The 21,881-nt window shown below is 42.8% G+C and overlaps 2 long non-coding RNA genes across 2 annotated transcripts in view; one reads left to right on the forward strand and one right to left on the reverse strand.

Moving 5' to 3' along the window:
• LOC139707265 (uncharacterized) overlaps positions 1-5,894 on the forward strand; it is an 82,471-nt gene extending 76,577 nt beyond the window's left edge. Inside the window, exon 7 of the long non-coding RNA XR_011708884.1 lies at positions 4,036-5,894. This is a non-coding gene — a long non-coding RNA (uncharacterized lncRNA). The remainder of the gene's footprint in view (positions 1-4,035) is intronic.
• A 395-nt stretch (positions 5,895-6,289) lies between these two features.
• On the reverse strand, positions 6,290-13,506 carry LOC139707264 (uncharacterized). Its single transcript, XR_011708883.1, has 3 exons — positions 13,292-13,506; positions 8,498-8,630; positions 6,290-7,132 (listed from the first exon to the last, which is right to left on the reverse strand). It is a non-coding gene; the product is annotated as an uncharacterized lncRNA (long non-coding RNA).
• Between the last annotated feature and the right edge of the window lie 8,375 nt (positions 13,507-21,881).

The following is a 21,881-nucleotide window of genomic DNA, read 5'->3' on the forward strand; positions in this document are numbered from 1 at the left end:
GATGGTGGGCACTCAGGAGCTGCCTGCCCTCCAGACAGGGACAGCAAGCTCACAGTCTCTGATCATGAGTGTGCCTGGTATCCTGGAGCTGCCTGCTGCTTTGATGAATGAGGTGAAGGTAGAACTGTGGCAAGGGTGGGAAGCTTACACTGCAATGTTGTTATATCATCGGGCATTGAGCCTCCTAACTTTCTAACAGTCATTATGCATGGACATGTAAACAGCCTCGGTCATATGAGTCACAGTGCCACCCATGAAATCACATCAGGGAGAATATAGCTCTTCCCGATACTGAGACCAGAAAGCAACTTCTTCTAAAGGGATTGCAATTTTGCCAGCTGGGTCCTTGCTTGGAGCATCTGCACTGTCTCTTATTGCATTCTACAATGTGGTCAATGCTTTATGCCGAAGCATAATTACATAAAAGCAACTGTATGCAGCCAGAAGACCATGGCCAATGACCCAGCTTCTTATTAATCTGGATAGATCCAGAAACAGACCCAGGGACAGACATGCTTCATGACTCTTGGGCCCATGTCTCTCAGTCAAGCTTCATTGAAAGCTTAACAACAGAAAGCTTTTATTTGCAGAGAATAGGGCTTTCCTGGAATAAGATGCATCAGTGTAACTTGGGCGTTGCCATAGAGGCTCATGTAAATGATACTCCTTAGAGTAACGCAGGGCACAATCTGTACAACTGTGTGAGTGCCCCAGTTTATGAGACTGGATAAATATAGAGACATAAGCTCTAACCAGCAGCCAACGCAGAAGCTTTGTCATTTATTTATAAGAGTTTTAGTAATCAAAAAAAAAAAAAAAGAACCCACTTGAATCAAATTGTGAAATATGATATATCAAGAACTATGTAATGTTTTGAACAGCCAACAATAAAAAATTAAAAAAAAAAAAGAAAGACCCTAAGAATCCAAGCAGCAAGACATCATCATATGCATTCTTTGTGCAAACTTATTGGAAAGAACAGAAGAAGCACTCAGCTTCTGCAGTCAACTTCTCACAGTTTTCTAAGCTCAGAGAAGTGGAAGACCATGTCTACTAAAGAGAAAGATAAAATGTGCAGAAATGGCAAAGGCAGATAGGGCTTGTTATAAAAAAGAAATGAAAATCTATGCTCCCCGCCCAAAGGGGAAACAAAAAGGAAGCTCAAGGATCCCAATGCACCCAAAAGGTCTTCTTCAGCCTTTTTCTTATTGTGTTCTGAATATTCCCCCAAATTAAAGGAGAATACCCCAGATGGTTCACTGACAATGTTGCAAAGAAACTGGAAGAATTGTGGAATAACACCATCACAGGTGACAAGCAGCTTTAGGTTAAGAAGGCCATTATGGTAAAAGAAAATACAGAAAGGAAACTGCTGTGTACCAAGCTAAAGGAAAGCCTGATGTAGGAAAAAAAGGAGGGGAAGATCATCAGAGTTTGCTCACCCAGCTCTGATGGTTGGAGGAAAACAAAGAAGACGAAGAGAAGGAAAAGGAGAAAGATGATGACTATTAAGTTGGTTCTAGTATTTTTTTTTTCTTGTTATTAACCCCTCTGCACATAAATTCACTCCTTTTTAAAGGAAATTTTGAAATGTACAGCTGTGTAAGATTTGTAAGATTTTTAAAACTATATGGTGTCCTTTTTGTACCATTAACACACTACCATGTCTTTAGATAGCTGTCCTGGTAGTATTTTCAATAGCCACTATTTTTTTTCTTGGTACAGTACAGGAATTGTAAATTGGCATGGAAATTTAAGGCAGGTGTTTTCCTGGCACACAGTACAAATGAGTCGTATTTGGGGAGCCTAGTTTTTTCATCTGCCGCTGTCTTTGTTACAGCTTATATGAAATAACTGCTGTTTTAATAATTGAATTCTACTCCGTAATTGGGGAAAAGAGTTGTAGTTTAAATACTTCTAAAAAATATAGTTTTATTAGTATTATTAAAAAAATTGATTGGCTTTGAAAAAAAAAAAAAGACACATAATGGTTCACATATTGTAGAAATTCTGTTTAAAGGTGCAGCAGGGACAGAGACTAGATGTTTGCTATAGTTTGAGTATTAAAAGTCCCCAAAGGCCAAGGTGTTAAAGGCTTGGCCCCCAACCCAGGGCACTATTGGGAGGTAATAGAACTTTTAAGAGTTCGGGCCTAGTGGGAGGAATTTAGGTCACTGGGGACATGCTCTTAAAGGGATATTGGGACTCAGCCCCTCCCTCTTCTTTTCTCTTGCTACCTGGTTGCCATGAGTGAGAAGCTTCCTTTACATGCACTCCCACCACGAGGTACAGCTTTGCCACAGGCCCCAAAACATGAGTACACCTGACTATGAACTGATACCTTCAAAACTTTAATCCAAAACAAGAGTTTCTTCTTTTAAAGTTGATTATCTCAAGTATTTTTTTTACAGTAATGTAAAGCTGCCTAACACAATGTTCTGCAGAAAGAATCTGAAGTTGAGTCGATCACAGGATGACCACAAGAAAGTTAGTTTGAAATTTTAAAGCAGTTGACTATGGCTCCTTGCCCTTCAGCTATAGCACGTCTCTGCAGAGATCCCATTGACCTGCTCACTTGAGCAATGTGTTTTTCCTTGTGACACTGTGAAGTCAGCATCGAGGTAGATGACTGAATTATATTGCTATTTGGGATTGCTAGCCATAAGCAGCTAAATCAGGGACGACGCTTACCAAAACTCCATGACTGTAGTTGTTTTTCCACTAAGAATTTTAATTCTATAAAAACTTACAATAATACAGATATTGACCCCACTGGACATTTCAGTCACTTCTGTCCAAGGCTCCTTCCTATCTTGCACATAACAGGAAAACTAATACTTCCCTATGTCCACATATAAAACGTCCATTTCTTGAATCTGTGATGAGTCAAGGGCTTCCATGAGAGTTCATTTTCATACACACACATAAAATCCAAAGGCACACATTTTTTTCTTTCATTTATTGGAAGAAATTAAGAAATCACATGGTAGTTCAGCAGAAAAACATTTAAGGTGGTGGTGACTAAGTCAACACTCTAGCTTTCCCGCTCGTGGGTGACTGATCCCCCAGGAACGTGTATACTCAGAGTCAAATCCACCCTGAGATCCCAACGTGCACACTTTTCTGAGACTGGGTTTGGGGACAGGGTAGAGATAAAGATCAAGAAGACAAGGCCCTTGACTTTAGGAAGCTCTCCATCTAGGGAAGGAGTCAAGACTTCCTCACCTAAAGTTGTCAATCACATGGTGATTGACAAAATGGTGCAAGTTGAAAGTCCCCTGAGGGTTGTGACTAGGTGTGATCCCTGTGGATAGATGGAGTCCCCTGGGGCCTCCTAGAGAGGCAGGCCCTGAGCCAGTCTTGTTGAAGATTAGAATGTAGAAAGTTAGGACTGACTCATAGAGGAAAGGTGCTCACCCGGCACCTGCCTCTGACTGTTGTTGAACACATTTGGACCGGTGCATTTTAGGGTCTCTTTGTTACAGCAGCTGATCCTAAAGCTTAACTGACAGCTCTCTGGAGTGGTTGTTGGCCTTCCCTCCTCCTACCACATGAAGAAAGATCTGACTCAAACAGAAGAAGGAAGGAAGGCAGCCAACTAGTGAGGAGGCAGACACTATTCTATGCACTTTACATGCCTCAACTCCTACCTCCCACAGATTTTTCCAGGCAGAAGCTATACTCATTTCTAGTGATAAAGAGCAGAAGTGCAAAGACTTTCCAAGGTCACACACAACTGGCAAGCAGCAAAGACCAAGAATCCAGATAAGTCTCGTGTTTCCTGTTCCTTATGCGCCATCAAATGTGGACAGGGAGAGCCTCAAAGGGGTGGATCAAATGCCCCACGGGTTTTTCTGATTCATTCCCGGAGGAGAAAAGAATTCCCTATGCTCTATTGAATCCAAGAAGGCACAGGTTATTTGTTTACTTATTTATTTTGGTGGAGATGGGGGGAGACTCAGGAGCAGCAATCTTTTAGAATTAGAAAGAGACTTGGAAAATTTCCAGCTTGACCACCTTTTTTTTTTTTTACAGACAAGAGAACCTTGGCCTAGAGAGGTGAAATCATTTGCAAAGCTGATTGATGCCTACCTAGTTCATGCCTCTATTCATCACAACATAAAGTGAACCTTATATCCATGACCTTCACAGACAAAAGGCAAATTAGGGTGTCCACTTTCTTGAAGACCTTCTGTGTATCTCTCTGGATTAAAAAAAAAAAAAAGGTGACATTGGAAGTTGATCTGTGTTGAACAGGGAGGTCAAGGACAAAAGGGTGCCTCATTAACTGTGAGCTAGAGCTAACCCTTGACCTAGTTCTGAAGTTGATCAGTCTTGTCTTTGGCCCTAGAGTCCTCTTTCTGGGTTCTTGGCTCTTCTCCAGGTCACTACCTCTCTGCCCCATGTACTCCCCCCCTCCACTCTGCTTTTAGGAAACAGGCTTCAGCCTGCTAGAAATTTAAGTCATTTCATGGGGTATGCATGTTAATTTGGGTTTCAATGAAGAATTTGTCCTCATCAAAGAAACTTTAGGCCCAGCCAGGAAATAGACAGGAATCGGGGCAGGGTATCGAGGGAGGACTTGTCATTGGGAAATGTGATATTCTTAATAGGGAGGCAATCACTCTAAGCTGACTTGCACCCTGAGAATTGTATCCAGGCTGTTCTGCGTGTCAGGGCTCAGTGCTGCTGTTCAAAAAAGATGTTTTGGTGATGAAATAAGAGCTCGCATATCTGTTTCAGGAGCTGACTGCATTCCGGCAAGGCTCCTGACTTGAGCAGGCTGAGTCAGGGATGAGCCTAATTGTTAGATAAAGCCAGAGAGTTGCAGGTTTCTCAAGACTTTGTATGCTGATACTGTGTGGGAGTATTTCTCTTTCCTTAAATGGATCATTAGAAAGGATTGGATGCAAATCAAGAATTCAATCTCTAACCAAACAAATTTCCACCCACACAGATAACTCGACCCATTTTAGTACAGCCAACTTGTAACAAAAAAAAAGATTTTCTCCCTCTCTGAGGATGACTTTTTTTCCTATGGAAAGAGATGAGACTCTAGAGGGGTCCTTTAAAGGTCCCGTCTGGACTCCTGTAATCTAACATGTCACAGTTAAAAGGCAAAACCTCTGAACCATGTGCTCTCAATTGCTGTTCATGTTGCGCCTGGGATCAAGACCTGCTGACAGCTGCACACTCCTCCAGGAGACATGGAGCAGGTTATGACTGAGGGCCCTTAGCCCAGGGTCTATAAGACCCCTGCTCTGATCAGGAGGTCAAGGGCAGAGGGTACCTCAGTAACTGAACCCGAGTTGACCCTTGACTCAGTTCTATAGTGGGCCATTCTTGCTTTTGTCCCCAGGTTCCCATTTCTATGTCCTTTGCTCTTCTCCAAGTCACTACCGCCCTGCCCCATGCTCTCTTCTCTCTTCTCGCTCTGCTTTCAAGAAACGGTTAAGACAGGTTTCAGCCTGGTAGGAATTTAAGTCATTTCGTGGGTTACGCATGTTAATCAGACAGACAGGTGTGACATCAGATTCTGCCCCAAGAAGCTTGGACAAGATCTTGAACAAGACACTTAAACCTCCTGAGCCTTGGAATCTTCTGGATCTAAAAAACAGGGCTGCTAAGGCCCCCCTCCCAGCTCTGCTGTGAAGATCACTTAGGATGCCTGTGTCAAGCACCCGCACATGGCTATCACTCTGTTGTCAGCTGGTAGTTATATAAAGAGCTTTTTCTAGACCTGCTTTTCTCTTTTCATTTTTTCTCTTCACAGAAATTATCTCCTGATCATGCAGAAGACCATAATTGTAGACATTTTGGAAAACATAGAGAAACATAAGAAAGAAAATTAAAATTGCTTATGTTCCCAACACTCAGAAAGAACCACTGTGAATATATTGGTATGCTTTCTCTAATGTCATACCACATATATACACGAATAGCCACCCCGACATACCTGTAGCTTTGTAGCTTACAATGTATATTGCTTTTTCTTTTTTTTAGCTAACATTATATTTTGAGCATTTTCTCATATTATTATAAAGTATTTAAGACACCATTTTCAGTAGGTATAAAATAATATTTTTTTTCTATTGTAAGGTCATTGGACATAAATCTTTCTAATTTTAATTTCATATTTTCTGCTTATTTCCAGTTTTGCAGTTGGATTGACTGATCAAAATATGTGAACTTCTTTTAGCATAGTGAATTTTCTCAAATGAGGAAAGATATGCAGAAATGAAAATATTACAAATGTATATATAATAAAAAGTAAACACAAACTAGCCAATTCCACATTTATTTTTTATTAAGCATTCATACAAATATTCATTCATCTTTTTCTTTTATAGAGGGATAATATACATACATGACATGACGATTCTGGCAAAAAAAGAGATAATAAGAATATTCTGCAGTTCTAAAACTGGTATGGAATAAGTTTCAACAACATTCTACATGATTGTAAATCTCTGACTTACTGCTATTATTTTTCATGATGGATACATGGTTTGTTTTATAATTTTTAAAATAGATACAGGTGTCTTAATAAATTGACTTACTAATAATTAAGGCACTTTTCATACGCAGTATCAGTGTGGACAAAAATGTTTTAATATTGATTATTTCTTAAGAAATTCTAAACTTTCAGAATCTTTTCTACAACAAAAATAGCTGTACATGCTTTACTATTTTCTAATAAAATATGATCTTCAAAAAATTAATAATGATTGATCTTTTTGGTTCCTAGTAATGCTATGAATTATTTTCTCACATAATACAAGTTATATTTTTAAGCAACATACAGGATTGCACTAAGACCGAGTAGTTCTTAAACAATGTTATCAAATAACCATATAAATCCTGAGTGCAGCAGAATCAAATGATCTTCATCATATATGTTCACCTCATTGAATTGGATGCTACTTCTTTTGGATATTTTTTCATTTTAATGTGAAATAGAATGTTTAGCATTTCATTTGTAAGTTTATTAAGTGCCTTTTAAAAGACAGATGTGGTTTCAGTTTCTTCCAAAGTTCACAATTCTTGGATGACATTTTCCTGGAAATCATATAGTTCTGGCTTGTCTTGAGTAAACAAATAACTCTTTCAAAGATGAAATCGCTCAATTCGACTGAAATAAATAAACATTTACATCTTTAGCTATACTGTAAGTATATCCTGAAACCAAAGTAAAATGGTTTTTCTATCTCCAGGGTCCACTTGTTATTTTAAAATCTGAAATATGTCCATAATTTATCATTTGTTTTGATGATAGTCTGACCACCAACTTTTTTTTTTTTATCATGGCTTGAAGCCAGTTTAAACTACTGCATGTTCCTCAAGTTTGCTTTGAAGGATTTTACATGAGATAATAAGTTTATTCAGCAGCCAAGTGAGATATATTACTTTTCTTCCTGTAAACTATTGGTGAGTGCAAGCAGTCAATCCATCAAAATCCAAGATCTGCTATCCTCACCAAGTGAGCTGCAAGTTCACAGACACTTCTTTTTCTCTGCAAAGGTAAACATACATTCAATCCTAAATTCCTGCTGAACAATGTTTTTGTCATCATTTCATGAGCCTGAGAAACCTCAGGGGAAAAGAACAATCTATTTTAATGATGGGCTTTCTGTCTGTGAGTAATCCGAATCACTGGAGTTAACCAGCTCTATTCAACTATCATGTCAGAATCTCTCAGGCAGGTGGCCTGCATAGGCCAGTTCATTTTCTTTATTTGCCTGGTCTCAGCAGGGGACATTTCCTCCTCCTCCTCCTCCTCCTCCTCCTCCTCCTCCTCCTCCTCCTCCTCCTCCTCGGCCTCCTCCTCCTCCTCCTTCTCCTCCTCCTCCTTCTTCTTTTTCCCTATCAGGAAGATCTGGATAAAGATGAGCTTTCTTTCTGCTAAAGATTTTCCTACATAGTTTATCTGGGTATTTCATAGCTCGTCCAACTGTTCTATTTATGTAAATGTTCAACTGTTTTGTAGAATTCTTAAGCTCTTTCATGTTCTTATTAGTCAAATTAGAGATCTTTTTTTCTAGGAACATCAATGGAATGATCTTCAATGTCATTGCAAAAGTTCCCTTTTGTAACACCATGTTTTCAGATACCATAATCTTTTAAATACCAGTGCCTCATACTTCAAAGCACATCCGCTTAGCTCTGGCTGCAGCCTTGAGTGTCCCTCAGCTCCCAGGGGTGTCTTCTCAGGAACCAGAATCCCACTGGGAGAACTTCCTATGGGTAGGCCGCCTGAGGGATCTGCCCACTGGTGGACCTAGCCCTTTCAGGTCTCAAAGGACCAGGGAGAAGAGGAAAAACTAAAGTACACGAACTATTAAAAGCAATATTGTCAATCTGATGTTCAGAAAAGTTGCACCAATTTAGCTCCCATCCATATAAAGATTTGGGAATATCTTGGCCCATTTTGTGTTACTGTAACAAAATCCCTGACACTGGGTACATTTTATAAAGAAAAAAGTTTCATTTAGCTCACAGTTTTGGAGACTGAAAGTCCAGGATCAAGCAGAACCCATTTGTTTGGCTGCTGGTGAGGGTTTTATGGCTAAATCACAGCATGGTAGAAGGTATCACATGGTGGCAGACTGTGCAAGAGCAGGGAGTGGTGCCTGTGGAAGAGGTTACATGGTGAGAGAAGCAGCAACAGATCAGTGAAGGACCAGGCTTGCTTTTTTATAACAACCCACTCTGGTGGAAGCGAATCCTCTCTTCCTGACACACTAGGCCTTACTTCTTAGAGGCCATACCATCTTTCAGTGCCATTATATTGGAGACTAGCCTATGAACCTTTGGAAGACAGACCATATTCAAACCACAGCAGGAACTTTTGCAACTTCCACGTGGTTGCTATTCTTAATTTGTTTCTATAGCAGTTAACAATCAAACTCATAAAAAGACAACTGGGAGAGTCTATGAAAGATGTCAGAGGACCAGAAAGGGAACATTGGGAAGTTGATCTTAGTTCTCAGGCTGTGGAAAGTAAGATCAGGAAGTTGGACATGTGATAAGAACTTATAAAATGCCCAAGAAATAGAAGAAAGAGGGACGAGATGGGGAGATAACTTTGGTGTGTACTTTCACTCCCGAATTAACACAGAATGTTTCTGAGGACATGTCTGAGCACAGTGCTGGGCAGACAGTAGAGTTCAGCAGGCAGTCGTGTCGGTGTGACCCTGGAGAGGAATCTGGAAAGTGACTTTTTAAAGTGGCCACCTGCAAAAGGAACAGAGAGTGGAATTCCTGGGCCTCATCATCTCCAGGGACAATTAGGAGCAAATGTTGAGTGGAGGAGACCAAGAAGCCTCCAGATAACCAGCTCTCAACAACCTCAGGCTCATTCTTAACACCCTATAGAAAATGGTGTGTTCAGAGAGGCTTTGTGGACTCCATAGCCAAATCCACTTTCCATCAGTCCATCAACCAGCTTTCACAGAGAGCCCTGCAGGGTTGCAAATGAGGTGAAAGCTAGAGCACCTGCTTATGAGGACTGTGGCTTTGGCAGAGGCCAGTGTGTGTGTGTGTGGGGGGGGGGGGCAGCACCCATGAAAGCACCACAAACCACATGAGACCGCAGAAAGCTGAGCATCTGGTCGTGCATTGGGTGCAAGATGGTGGGATGAGAGTCTTGAGGAGAGGAGATGAGCAGGATAAGGGCTGCAATGAGGTGAGGCTTGAGCTTTGGTGATTCCAGGGGTGGCCTTTGAATCTAGTCCTTGCTAAAGAGCTGATCCTTCTGAGAGGAGGGAAAGCATCAGACCTCACTTTCCGTGTCTCCTGCTTCTTGCAGCAACCACCTGCTCAACCTCATGTCAATCTAAATAACAATCAGAGAGAGATTCTCAAAAGGCTAATATACTTATTTGGGAACAGCAGAGCAAGGATAATGGGAATACATGTGTCATAGCCCATAATGAGTGTATCCAAGGAGGTGGAGACAAGGGGAAAAATTAAAAGGCAAAATGATGAGAACTATATGATATTTTGAAACAATAATCTTGGACCACAAGGGATTAATAGCAAGGGTGACACCAGTCCAAGTTTGGGTGGGCAGTTATGAGCAGATGTCTTAAATAAGTATTTTTGTGTGTGTGTGTGTAAGGGTATGGTGGCCTTTTGTGCAAGTTTATAGTTCCGTAGAATCTTTTGTGATGGCAGGCAACTGTACATGAGAACCATTCCTTCAGGACTTCCTGGCCTTATTTATTAGGAATGACACAAGTGACTCCATCTTGATTCTGGCAACTCTCACAACTACCGCACACGAGCTAGTTATCAGTGAAGGCAACAGTGAAGAAAGGCACAGAGACACACGGTGAGGGTTAAAACACAGCTCCAGCCCCTCCTACCAGGCCAACTTTTGTGACTGACGACAGGCTGCGGACATGACACTTTTGGCTGACCTTCCTCTGGGGCACAGGGGAGACTCCCCAAATGCGTCTTCTGAGAGTCCCTAGGATCAGACAGAAACCCCAGCTCTGTTGCAAGGTCTGTAAACATCCTCATAGCCGGACATGTGAAGTGCTGGCATAGTTAGTCTTTTAATCACTGCCCCACCCCTCTGAGGAAAAAAGCTGATTTCAGCCACTTGTGGAGAGAGAAATAGCAGTGACCTTTCTGCAGAACTGATGATAACTCGCTCCTTATAAGGAGTGGGCAAACAAAGAGCCCCACGCTCATGGCTCAGGAATGTGTGCGCTGTGTGTGTTCTTCCAAACTTACCTGCTAATTGGGCTCTACACCTGAGCGCAGTGTTTCTTGTGGTCTCCGGGACAGCAGGATGGGGGTGAGTCCCTCCCACTGAGCCAGGGGAAAGTATCCATTGCCAAAGGTGATTACCGTCCTGCAGTTTCTAAATCAGAACTGCTATTGGATTGAATGGGATTAAAGAACAGCTTAAAGAAAGTTCTCCACCCCCCCCATTATTTAAGAAAAAAATTCCTTATCAATGGTGATGCCTGTTTCTCAAGGGGGTTATTTAACTCACAGTAAGAGAAGAGTCCAAATTTACAGAATAGTAAAATAGAAGCTGGCAGGTAATAAAACCATCCGTCAGTCATTTCAGCTATTGTTTACTCTAGGTCAAACATTCACTTATGGTCTGTTAATTCCTATGTTAACCCAGTAATTATGACCATTTTACAGGACAGAATGTTGAAGCTCAAAGAAAGCTTATGTTGTTGGTTCGAGTTCATTCAGCTGGTAAGTGAAACACAGAGATTTGAACCCAAATCTTTCAGACTCCAAAGCCAGCAGAGTTCTTTGAGTTGGAGCCACAAACACCCTAAGGTTCACGGATGACCAGGGTCCTTCCTGGGCGGTGCAGTGTAGAGAGGGAGTTTGGCCGCCGGAACTTGTGTAATTCTTCATGAGATTTCCCAGACCTTCAAGAATTAAATAAATGTCATATTCCCTTCTAAACAGTTTTGTTTTTCTTCTTCTTCTTCTAATCTTGTATTGCTCATAAATAAATAAATAAATAAATAAATAAAACCAGAAAGCCAAACTCCAGAGTCCTGTCTTTACTCAACACTGGAGAAACACAGCCAATAAGACGGTGCATGGTCCTTTTGTGAAATGCGCCATGCCTGAGCTTCCCTCCCAAGTTGGCCTGCCAGCTTGTCCTTTGGCTGCCCTCACAAGCCACCCAGGCTGCACCCCTCTGGGCTCCCACAGCTAGTCAGCTGGGCCAACCCCCATATTCAGTGTGTGGTTGCCCAGAATTCTGCCCACCTTGACCAATCTTTTTATTTCTTGTGTACTCCTTATATATGTAACATAAGGTCCTAATATTGTGGGGGCCAAGAGAGAGATGTGCCCTGTCTTCTCAGAGATGACATTCAGGAAGGTGAAGTAGACACTCACTGGTTTCTCAATCATCACTTCATTACAATTGCATAAGCCCTTCAGAAACTGTTAAGTTGCTGAGCGGGTGTACTGGGGCAGGGATGAGGGGCCTGACCAGGATTAAGGAATGAGGCAACACCTCCCCCAGAAAGGAGACAGGATGGCTGAAGTGCCCCAGAAGAGAGGTCGGTGGAGCAGAGTGAAGCCAGAGAGCTCAGCAAGGCCCCATCTTGAGGCCCTGCTGTAGTTCTTGGCTTTATCTTGGGAAGGAAGAGACTACATTGAAGGGTTTAGGTGGTGGCTGATAAATGTGAACTATCAACTGCCTTTTTGGCCTTTGGTCTCTCTGAAATAGCCAAGTTTGCAGTAACATGAAAGTTGACTCTTCAAGGGGCTGTAGTAAATGTTTGCTTTTGACTATGAGGATTTAAGCCCAGGCCGTCCTCTCCGAGTCACTCTTGCCAGCAGTCTGAATCTGGAATTTCTTCTGGGTAGCAACCCTACAGTGAGTAGGCCCTCCAGACCCAGAGAGGTGGATTTGGGGGGCTGTTAAGGTCAAATGGGGGAGAGATGCAAGGCCAAGAATAGTGCCAAGATTCCAAGGAACGATCCCTTTGGTCAGGTTGTCCCATTGGTTGCTCTTGTGGGCCCTGGAAAAGCACTAAGAGACTACAGATGTCAATCTCAGAGTTTGTCCTGACAGGTCACCACTAAAGATGGAATTCTTTGGTCCTTTAGTCCTTTTCTTTGTGTCCAAAAGGGCTTGCATGGAGGGAGCTAACAAACTGTCTTCTGACCCTACCACTGTGGGACCTCATCACTTCAAAGTGAGGGCCCAGGAGGAATGTTTTATGGTGGGCAACTTTGAGAGAAAGAAGTGGGTCTGTAGAGGGGCTGGAAAGAAAGAAGACAGAGTGGGGGAGATCCACAGGGCATTTTGATTGGTTGAATGGTGGGAAGACAGCAAGGCAGAAAAACACTTGTGACTGCAGTATGATTCCACCAGAGATGGTCATGCTATGGAGAGCATTTCCTGTCCCAAGGAGAGAAAGATCCAACACACACACACACACACACACACACACACACACACACACTGCATATTCTCCCCCCGCCCCTCACTCCCACCCAGTCTGGGTGTGGAACCCAGAGCCTTGTGCACCCTAGGCAAGCACTCTACCACTGAGCTACACCCCTAGCCCCATAGAAGGGGATTCTAACATTTTTTTTAAAAAAGTATAATTCTTATATCTGGAGACCACATTTTTTTTTAACTTGTGGGAATGTACCTCCAGAATCTCCATAAACTGTGATTAAATTTCTGTGATTCAATTCCATGTAAAAATATATGTCAACTGGCATCATTAGCAACCTTGCTGTCAGTCCTGTTCTGTCAAATCCCTTTTCCTAGTATTTCATACGTTACCACACATCTGCAGAATTTTCCACTGAGTCTGTTCCCACTGAGAGTGTTCCAGGGAATGGCCCCTTCCACGTAGTTTATCAGCAGTGCGTAATGCTGCTACCATGTGTTGAAAGAAAAGGAGAAAATAAAGAGATACTGTTAGTTAAAAAAAAGTGGAATTTCTAAACCACATGATCCAATGTGGCCAGTTCTGTTTCTCAGCTGTCATGAATTAAGAACGAATTAGCAAAAGGCTAAACTCCTGTGCAAGGCATTGCCCTGGGCTGTGGCCAAACCTGGGAATAACAAACGCCTCCAGAGATCCTCTGACCCTGTGGCCCACAAGCCATGGCTTTGTGAAGTGCCTGATGGAGCTCTTTTCCCAGTGGGGTGGGAGGAAATGTTTCCTTGGGCTCCCACTTGGTGTAGCAGCTTGTACCCTGGCTGGGAAGCCAGGAAAGTGTCCAGAACCAGCCCTGCTCATTATTAGCTGTGTGCTTTGGCAAAGTCTCCTAGCCTGTTGGAATCCCTATTTCTTTATCTCTATAAATGGCAGCAACAATTCAACACCCTGTGACTGGGGACAGATTGTATGCTGGATCACATGTAAGTTAAGATACAGCCATCACCTCCATGAGAGGGGAGCAGAGGGTGCATGACATTTGAGTAAGCGCCCATTCACCTAATGAGCTCCTAAGACTGATGACTTGAATATAGAAATGTGTCAAGCTTAGATGATATAGAAAGACATCTCTACATAATACTTAATGTATTTTAATTGCTTATACTTAAAATCACATATGATATTAAATACAAATATTATTAATATCTTAATAGTTTCAATTATATGTTTAAAAATTACATCATGTTTCTAAAGCAGAAATATTGCCTTTACCCGCTCACAATATGATTTTATTTTTTTCTGCTGTGCTGAGCATCAGACTCGGGCTTCAGGCGTGATTGGAAAGTGCTCTACCACTGAGCCACACCCCAGCCCTCACAACAGAGCTTTTAATCGGACTCATCAATGCACATTTGACATCAGTATCTGGATCTTCACTAGCTGGTTCTTCAAGCCCACTTTCTCAAGCACAGCATCTTCATATTCATCTAAGCTGCTTGAGATTCAGCACTTTTTGAACCTAAGTATGATGTTGTCATTGGAAATGTTACCCCAAGCCACAATAATACTTTCCGTATTTGTGATCTGACAGGATATCCATCTGTCTCTAACATACAGTGTGTAGTAATACTGATTTTAACGAGATTTTTAAGACCACTCTGAGGGATAATGGGGTGGGGGTGTTGGCATGATTATATATGATACTTGCAAGAAAGGTTAGAGGGCATTAAAAGCTCTTGATGAAAACTGTTAAGACATGAGAGGATACAGACTAATTATATGATGAGTCATCAAGCTGTTAATTTTTCTTCACCTCCTTATTTAGAAAATAAGGCCAGTCAACATTTCCAATACTGGGTTACTGGGAGGAGGAAATGTGGTTTTGAATTCTAGCAGCAGTGTAGCACCTGGCTCAGGTGTGATTCAGGGTGATTGTTTTTGCAGCTCTACTCCCACACTAGACTCTCTGGGACATGTTAAAGGAAAAGTAGTAGAACATTAACAAAATTTCCTTGCTTTTTATTCATCTGAGACAGATTAGGGTTTTTCCCATAGGTGCCTTGACAAGAACCAAGGGGAAAACTAAGAACTTACTATCTAAAGGCTGTAGTTGCAGAGGCCCACCTGGACCTCAGCATCATTGTGTCTTTCTTTACTCTTCAGACTTGTAGGCATTTTCCTCTCCTAATCTCATATCTGTTCCCTGTGCATGCAGTCACCATGGGATGGGGGATGGATACTGGCACAATAACAGCCACTGGGATTTGGAGGAGGGGAAATTATGTTCAAATCAACCTTTACCCCTGATTGGTTAAGACTTCACCTCCAAGCCTTGGTTTCCTCATCTATAAAATGTACATAAATCTGTTGGAGAAACCTTGAAGATTCTCTTGAAAGACAAAATGGTATCATGTATTCAAAGTATTCAATAAAAATCTATTTGGCCAGTCAATAACTATAACTCCCTTCTGTCCTTCTGTTCAGTTGTATCCATCCTAGAGTAGTCAATGAATGGAGAGTGGAGGCAATAGTCATAGCAAGTGCTCTGAACCACTCCATGCCCCTTTTTTCCTAATGAGGGTTAAAGTTTTGTTTGATTTTCACTAAAAGAAATAATGCTTGTGAGGGGTGACCTCCAGGTCTAAAGTTTGCTGCTCTGATTAGCAGTTGGTCTGGGGTCATCATGCATGGTGTAGGGTCATCCCTTACCTAGTAGAGAAGATAAAGCAGCACTTGGAGAAGATCCCAGCAGCACAGGGAGAACTTCCCCAGGCAGAGGAAGGATGAGAACCTTCAGGGCCACCTTGGCTTCCTGAACCAGCTTCACAGATGTCACAGGAGCAAGAAAAGTCCTCTTTCTATGCCAGAAAGAAAAGCAGCCTCCTATGATCTGCCCTCAGTTGAGCTTGTCAGAGTGAGAAAAAATTATTTTACCTTTTCTAAGAGGGGCCTAGCTTGGTCAAAAAAAAAAGATGGATAAAGGTCATGATAATTAAACTCTGAATTGGAATTCCACAGGAGTTGGGGATGGAGACAAGGAGAGAAAGATCATGGAGGAGTGATGGGGAAAAAAAGAAAGATGGTGAGCATCCCAGTTAATTCACTGAGTTAATAGGAATTAACTGAATGGTAACTGAAGGCTGGCTGGGTGTGGCTGCAGGAGGTAGGGCACTGGGGACATGGTTTGGGGTATATATATTTGGTATGTGTCTCTATGCTTCCTGATCATGATGTGAGCTGCCTGCCACACTCTCCCACCGTGGTTTTCTGCTTCACCTCAAGCCCCAAGGAATGGAGCTGGCCATCTATGGATTGAGACCTCTGAAACTGTGAGCCCCTAAATAAACCTTTCCTCCTCTAAAAAAAAAAAAGATGTCGAGCTACTTGGTTGAGAAGTCAACAAGCTGCGAAGAGAATGAAGAAGTCTATTGAGAATATACAGTCACCAGCTCTTCCCTGATGTGACGCCCTCTGCAGTGTCCCTAATCCCTTCAGCAAAGTCTGTTTCACAGGCATTCACATAGGCAGGGTAGGAGCATCAGTTTTCATAGAAATCAAGGGGAAAAGACAAATTCCACATGTGGATCACCATGATGTCAGATGAAGACAAGATCTACAGAACAGGGAGCTGAGTCAGGAATTGTATGCGGAAGCAGGAACTCAGAGCCGAGGCTGACCACAGATAGGCCTCCTGAGGATTGATAGGTATCTTAGAGGTGATCTGTATGTCCCACAGGCTTTTGAATTGGTATTTGAGCTTATCCTGATGTGAATTAAAGGATGAGATAGAATTTTTTGAGATCCCTGCATGTGGCATGTCCTGAACAAGTCAGGCCTGTTGTCCCAGTGCGTTTGGGCATACCTTGCTGCAGGAGTGTCTGCCACCAAGCAGTGAGGCTCTCAAGAGTAAGATGGAAGTACTGCCACCTTCCTCTTAGCCTGTCTCCCAGCTCAGCATTTCAGAACCAGAGGCACAATTCTTTTACAATCACTTTTTCCTGTGTTCAGGGTCTCTCCAATCTTCTGATGGCTTTGTATTCCCATCAGAGATTCAGGCTGCTAACCCCACATGGCAGGTCTCACTGCTGTCTACAGGGGTGTCCAGACACTTGCTTTTCACCTTCTAGGTAGACAGAAAGAGTCCCAGAGTTGTTTGACAATGGGTCCCCCAGGGCCTCTGCTGTCTACTCTGGTAATCCACTCACCTCCATCTGTTCAGTTCATGCTCCCCAGTCCCTATCCCCAGGCTGAAAGGAGTCTCTCCCTATTAACCACAGTATCGTCCATCAATCTGACCTTGACTGCCATGTTCCCAGGACCAGCTGGCCCAAAGAAGCCTGTGGAGGGCGTTCCTCACCCTTCCCTTCCAGGGACCATATAATCTGACCTTTCCATCCCACCCAGACGTCTGATTCTGACCAGGGTCTCTCCTTCCTCCAGACATTCCAGTGTGTTGGCAGAAGTCACCGTGTTTTATGGGAACCCCTCTGTCTTTGACTTTCCTGAAACTTCTGACCTCCCTTTATCAATTGCTTCCTTGGGGAATATCTAGTAGAGAAGAGCCAGGACCCCCCAGGCTCAGGAGCTTTGGCTGCCTTGACTTGCACTGCAGGCTGTCCTGGCTGACAATGAGCCCCTTATCAGGATTTCTGTCCTCTAAGTGTACTGACCTCCCTCCCTCTGTTCTTGTAGGGGATGTGCCTCAACTGAGGACTCTTCTCAGCAGGGCCTTTCAACCACAGTATTGGTTTAAGGTGCTGCTGGACCTCCAAGAACATGAAGACCAATAAATGGAGAAAACCACAGGTTTTAGTTTCCTCCACAATTTAGTCCCTTCATGCCCGGGGTGGCTAGGCTTATGTAAAATGTCCTGAGGGCCTGGCCATGGCATCTGACTCATCCCTTTGTCTCTTAAGAAACTCCCTTTGCCCGCTGCCTCTTTAGGCTAAATAATTCACCTCTGCTTCTCCAGATGTCCTGTTTTCAATAACAACTAAAATGTCGTGAGCATGTTGTAGGTGCCAGGCACTGTGCTAAACATTTGACTTTCATTTAATTCTTATAGCAACCCTGTAAACTGAGAGCTACTATTAATTCCCTCATTTCACAAAAGACGGAACTCAGAAGTTAGGTAACTTTCCTGTTCAAGTAGAAAGAATCATGTTAAAACACAGCTTAGTCGAGAGCCTGGGCTCCTTAGCTCTGTGCTGTGCTGCTTCTTGCTGGGCTTTATCTGTGTATCAGCTATTTCCTTCACCAAAGACATCTCCCTACTTCCTGCCTACCCAGGGAGTAGATGATGGGTATATGTGACCATCTGTTCTTAACTTGACACTTGTAACAGGTATCAACTACTGTTTGGGGGACAAGTGGATAGGAAGATGGGTGGGTGGACAAAGGGCAGTTAGACGGATATGGGTGGATGGATGGATGGATGGATGGATGGATGGATGGATCAGTGTATCTAGATGGGCTGCCAGGTGATCATGGGTCTTTCATGCAGAAAACCTTTTGGAACACAAGGAGTTCAGGTAAACCCAGAGCTACACATTCTCTAGCTGCTCTGTTGCCTCTCTCCTCCAGATCCTATAGTCTGTTCTGTTTGCAGGAGGAAGGTTTTCTCTGGGTGCCTAACCCCACAGAACAACTGTAGAGCATCTGTGTTCCCTCTAGTAGTTATTTCCGCCTGGGTTTATTTTTTCAGATGCTTCGCACCAACTTTGGAATTCAAAAAGGGCTTGTCAGGAAAGATTGGTTTTCAATTGCCCTGATCCTGGTGGGCCAAACCTGACTCAACAGCATCGGCTTGTGGGATGTATTGTTTATGTCTGGAGGTCAGTGATAACCCTGTCATACAAAAATAAGGAAATCCACATCTCCCAATGCACTGACTGCACAACCGAGGCTAAGATAGCCTGATCTGTTAACCTTGAACAAATTCATGGAGAAGGTTGGAGACAAACTTACCTGTTGGCTTTCTTTCTCCTTCATTTCCAGGTCCCTGACCATTATAATTACAACCCACACAACCAGACTTCTCTTCTCATTCCCTGGTTCCAGATGATAAACTCATTCTTGCTAAAGTACTGGTGACTTACTGCTTTCCTTTCCCATTAGAAAGAGTTCTTCAATAAAAGCCATGTCAAACTCAGAGGCAAAATCATTCAAATTGCTCCAAGCAAGTGATACTCATTGAACCAGGCAAACTATCCTTATTTTGAAATTATTTTTTTTGGATTCTTTTATTAATATTAATATTGAATCAAATGGATCAGAGAATAACTCAAGGCCAAATTCATTTCCCATTGACTCTAACATCTCTACGGAGGCTCTTGTCCTCAGACTGAGAGTTTGGAGTGCAAATATGCTAACTGCTCTCACCAACTCCAGCACCTTCAGCCCATGTCTCACTGCAGGGTGTTTAACTGATCAGAAATGGCCTGGCCTTCCACTTTTGTGGGTATATCTACCCCTTCAGAATGACCAAAGGCCTTTGCAGTGAAGACTGGGCTGAAGTGTGCTTCTGGCATACCCCCATGGTCACCCACAAGCATTTGTAGTTCAGGAAGGTGGAATTACCTTCTCTGGAGAATTTTCAAGATATTGACTAATGTGTATAGTTTAACAAGGGCATAAAAGAGAGGAAAGGAAAAATTGTATTTGTCTTTCTTTGGTCTCACTTGAATCCTTTCGCTAATCCCTACATGACCAGCTCTAATCTTTTTGTTTGGTTGTGAGCTTGGGTTACAGGTAAACTCTGTGAACTTTCTACATGAATAGTTATATATACATGAAAAACAAAACCCGGCAAGTTCTTTTCCTTGTTCTCCAAAATGCTTTCAGTCCTTGAACTGAAATAATGAAGTAGGAAATTGTTGTCACAGTCAGTCTGTTTAATGTAAAAACAAATTAAGCCTTTATGCTCCATGGATTGTGAACAAACCTGCCCATTACAGGTGTGTCCCAGATCCTGGCATCCATTCACGTTGGGGCCCAGGCTCCTTTCTTTTTCAGGTGGGAAAATGTTTACACGGGAAGGAGGTGTATTCCTGGCAGGGAGAAACTGGTCAGGGTGCGGTGGAACTTTTGTGAAGACTAAAGAAAGGCACATGGCTTGGCAAGCAGAGTGAAAGTGGATTTCAGCTCGCACTTGGCCCCTCCTTGGTGATTGTGTGTGAGGCAACCTGGGCCTTGGGACCACACCTCTTTACTGTGAAGATCTCTTCCTGCTCTGGAGTGGGGAAAGGGTATTTTAGTTCTTGGAATGCCGCTGTAGATTTGTTCACCATAGATCTGAGAATGGCAATCATGTCAGCGATGGAACAATGAGTTGACCAGAGTTAGTAGCCTGGCCAATGTCGGCATTGCCCCCTGCTAGTTCAGAGGCATTTGCCATCAGTGCCCATTCAGCTAAAAGGCACTGAATCTCCACTCCTGCAAATTGCAAAATTTATCAGAAATCTTCCAATCAAAGCAACTCTTAGATGTGCAAAGGGTAATTGATAGAAATGAAACTAGCAGCATCCTTGAGAGGCTATCTGGACTACCTCCTCTGCTTTGGGCTAAACCATCACTGACATATTCTAGAAATAGTTCTGACAGTTGATGGAAAGGCTGCTGGTTTGAGTTTTCCTCTGGGAAAAAAATGCTGAATGAATGCTGAAAGTTTCTTGAATGCTTGTATTTTTACATTTTAATTATACTGTGCAATGAAAGGAAAATCCTCTGTAGAGTCAAACATCAACATCCCACCCCTATTACTATCTTGCCCCTTCACTTCCCCTCTTCCTCTTTGGTTGATTCCCTGGGAAACCATTCTGTGCAGGAGGAAAATAAGCAGGAAGGTGGTGAGGCAAACACTCAGGAACAAAGCCTGAGATAGTAAAAGAAGCAGGCCTGGGCAGAAGGGGCACAGTAGTACAATTGTCCCAGGGACCACCACAGCCTCAGTTTAACAACCCCAGCAGACAGCACTTCTCTTCTCAGCATGAAGCTATTAGTCTCAAAAAAGGGCTGTGATTGGTGCAGAGTGGGTCCTGCATCACTCCTTGGTCCAGTCATTGGGCTAGGTGATGAATGATTATAACTGGCCAGGTCCAGGTTGCATGACCCCCAATAAAATAAAATGAAAAAGCTTTCTGAACCAATAAAAAACTCTAAAAGTTGCTGAAAAGATTGTACATGTGTATATGTGCGGGTATATTGCTGAAAATACATTTGAGAGCCTAACAGAGGGCCTAACAGCAGATGCTCAACAAGTGGTCAGTATTATTTCCTCCACTGCATCCTAAGAATGAATACAAACTATCTTTTTTTTTTTTTTTTTAAGTTCTGGGGCAAACAGGTGCTGATAAAATCAATATTGGATCAAAACCTCAGCCTCAAACTTGAACTGAGCCTGAACCTTTCTGAAGAACAAAGGGTGCTCGGCAAACATTCTCCTCTCGCATTTCTAATCTTCACGCATCCTTGCACTTCCCGAACCAGCTGGGCCCAAATCACCAGGACCATCATAAGGACGCTTATCTCCCTGACAGATATCCCATGATCTGAAAATATTTCCCAATAAACTCAATTTCCAGTGTATTTCTGACCTCTTCACAGAGCCAGAAGATTTGGCTGAAGTGGGGAAGATTCCCAGGTCACGATGAATATCAGCTTCTGCAATGACTTTTTCCTAAGAATGGATTATGTATGATCTTCCCTCCTGGGAACGGGAAGCCTCTCTAGAGCCTTCTGAAAAATTAAGAACAGATAGTTCTTAACCTTTTGTGATAAGCCTGCCTCCCCTTGCCCACCACTCCCATAGTCCACTGCTCCGGGGACAGTTGGATGTCCCAAGTCTTCTCAAACCAGGGGCACTGCCCTCTGCATCCTTAACATGTTCACTATTTCCCATGCAAGAACCTACTCTTCCCAGTTCCCATCTCCATAACTCACCCCTCTAAATCCTCTCCCTTTTCCAAGGCACACCTCAAAGTCTGCCCT

The sequence above is a fragment of the Marmota flaviventris genome, chromosome 10 (genome assembly GCF_047511675.1).
Source record: "Marmota flaviventris isolate mMarFla1 chromosome 10, mMarFla1.hap1, whole genome shotgun sequence".
Lineage (NCBI taxonomy): Eukaryota > Metazoa > Chordata > Mammalia > Rodentia > Sciuridae > Marmota > Marmota flaviventris.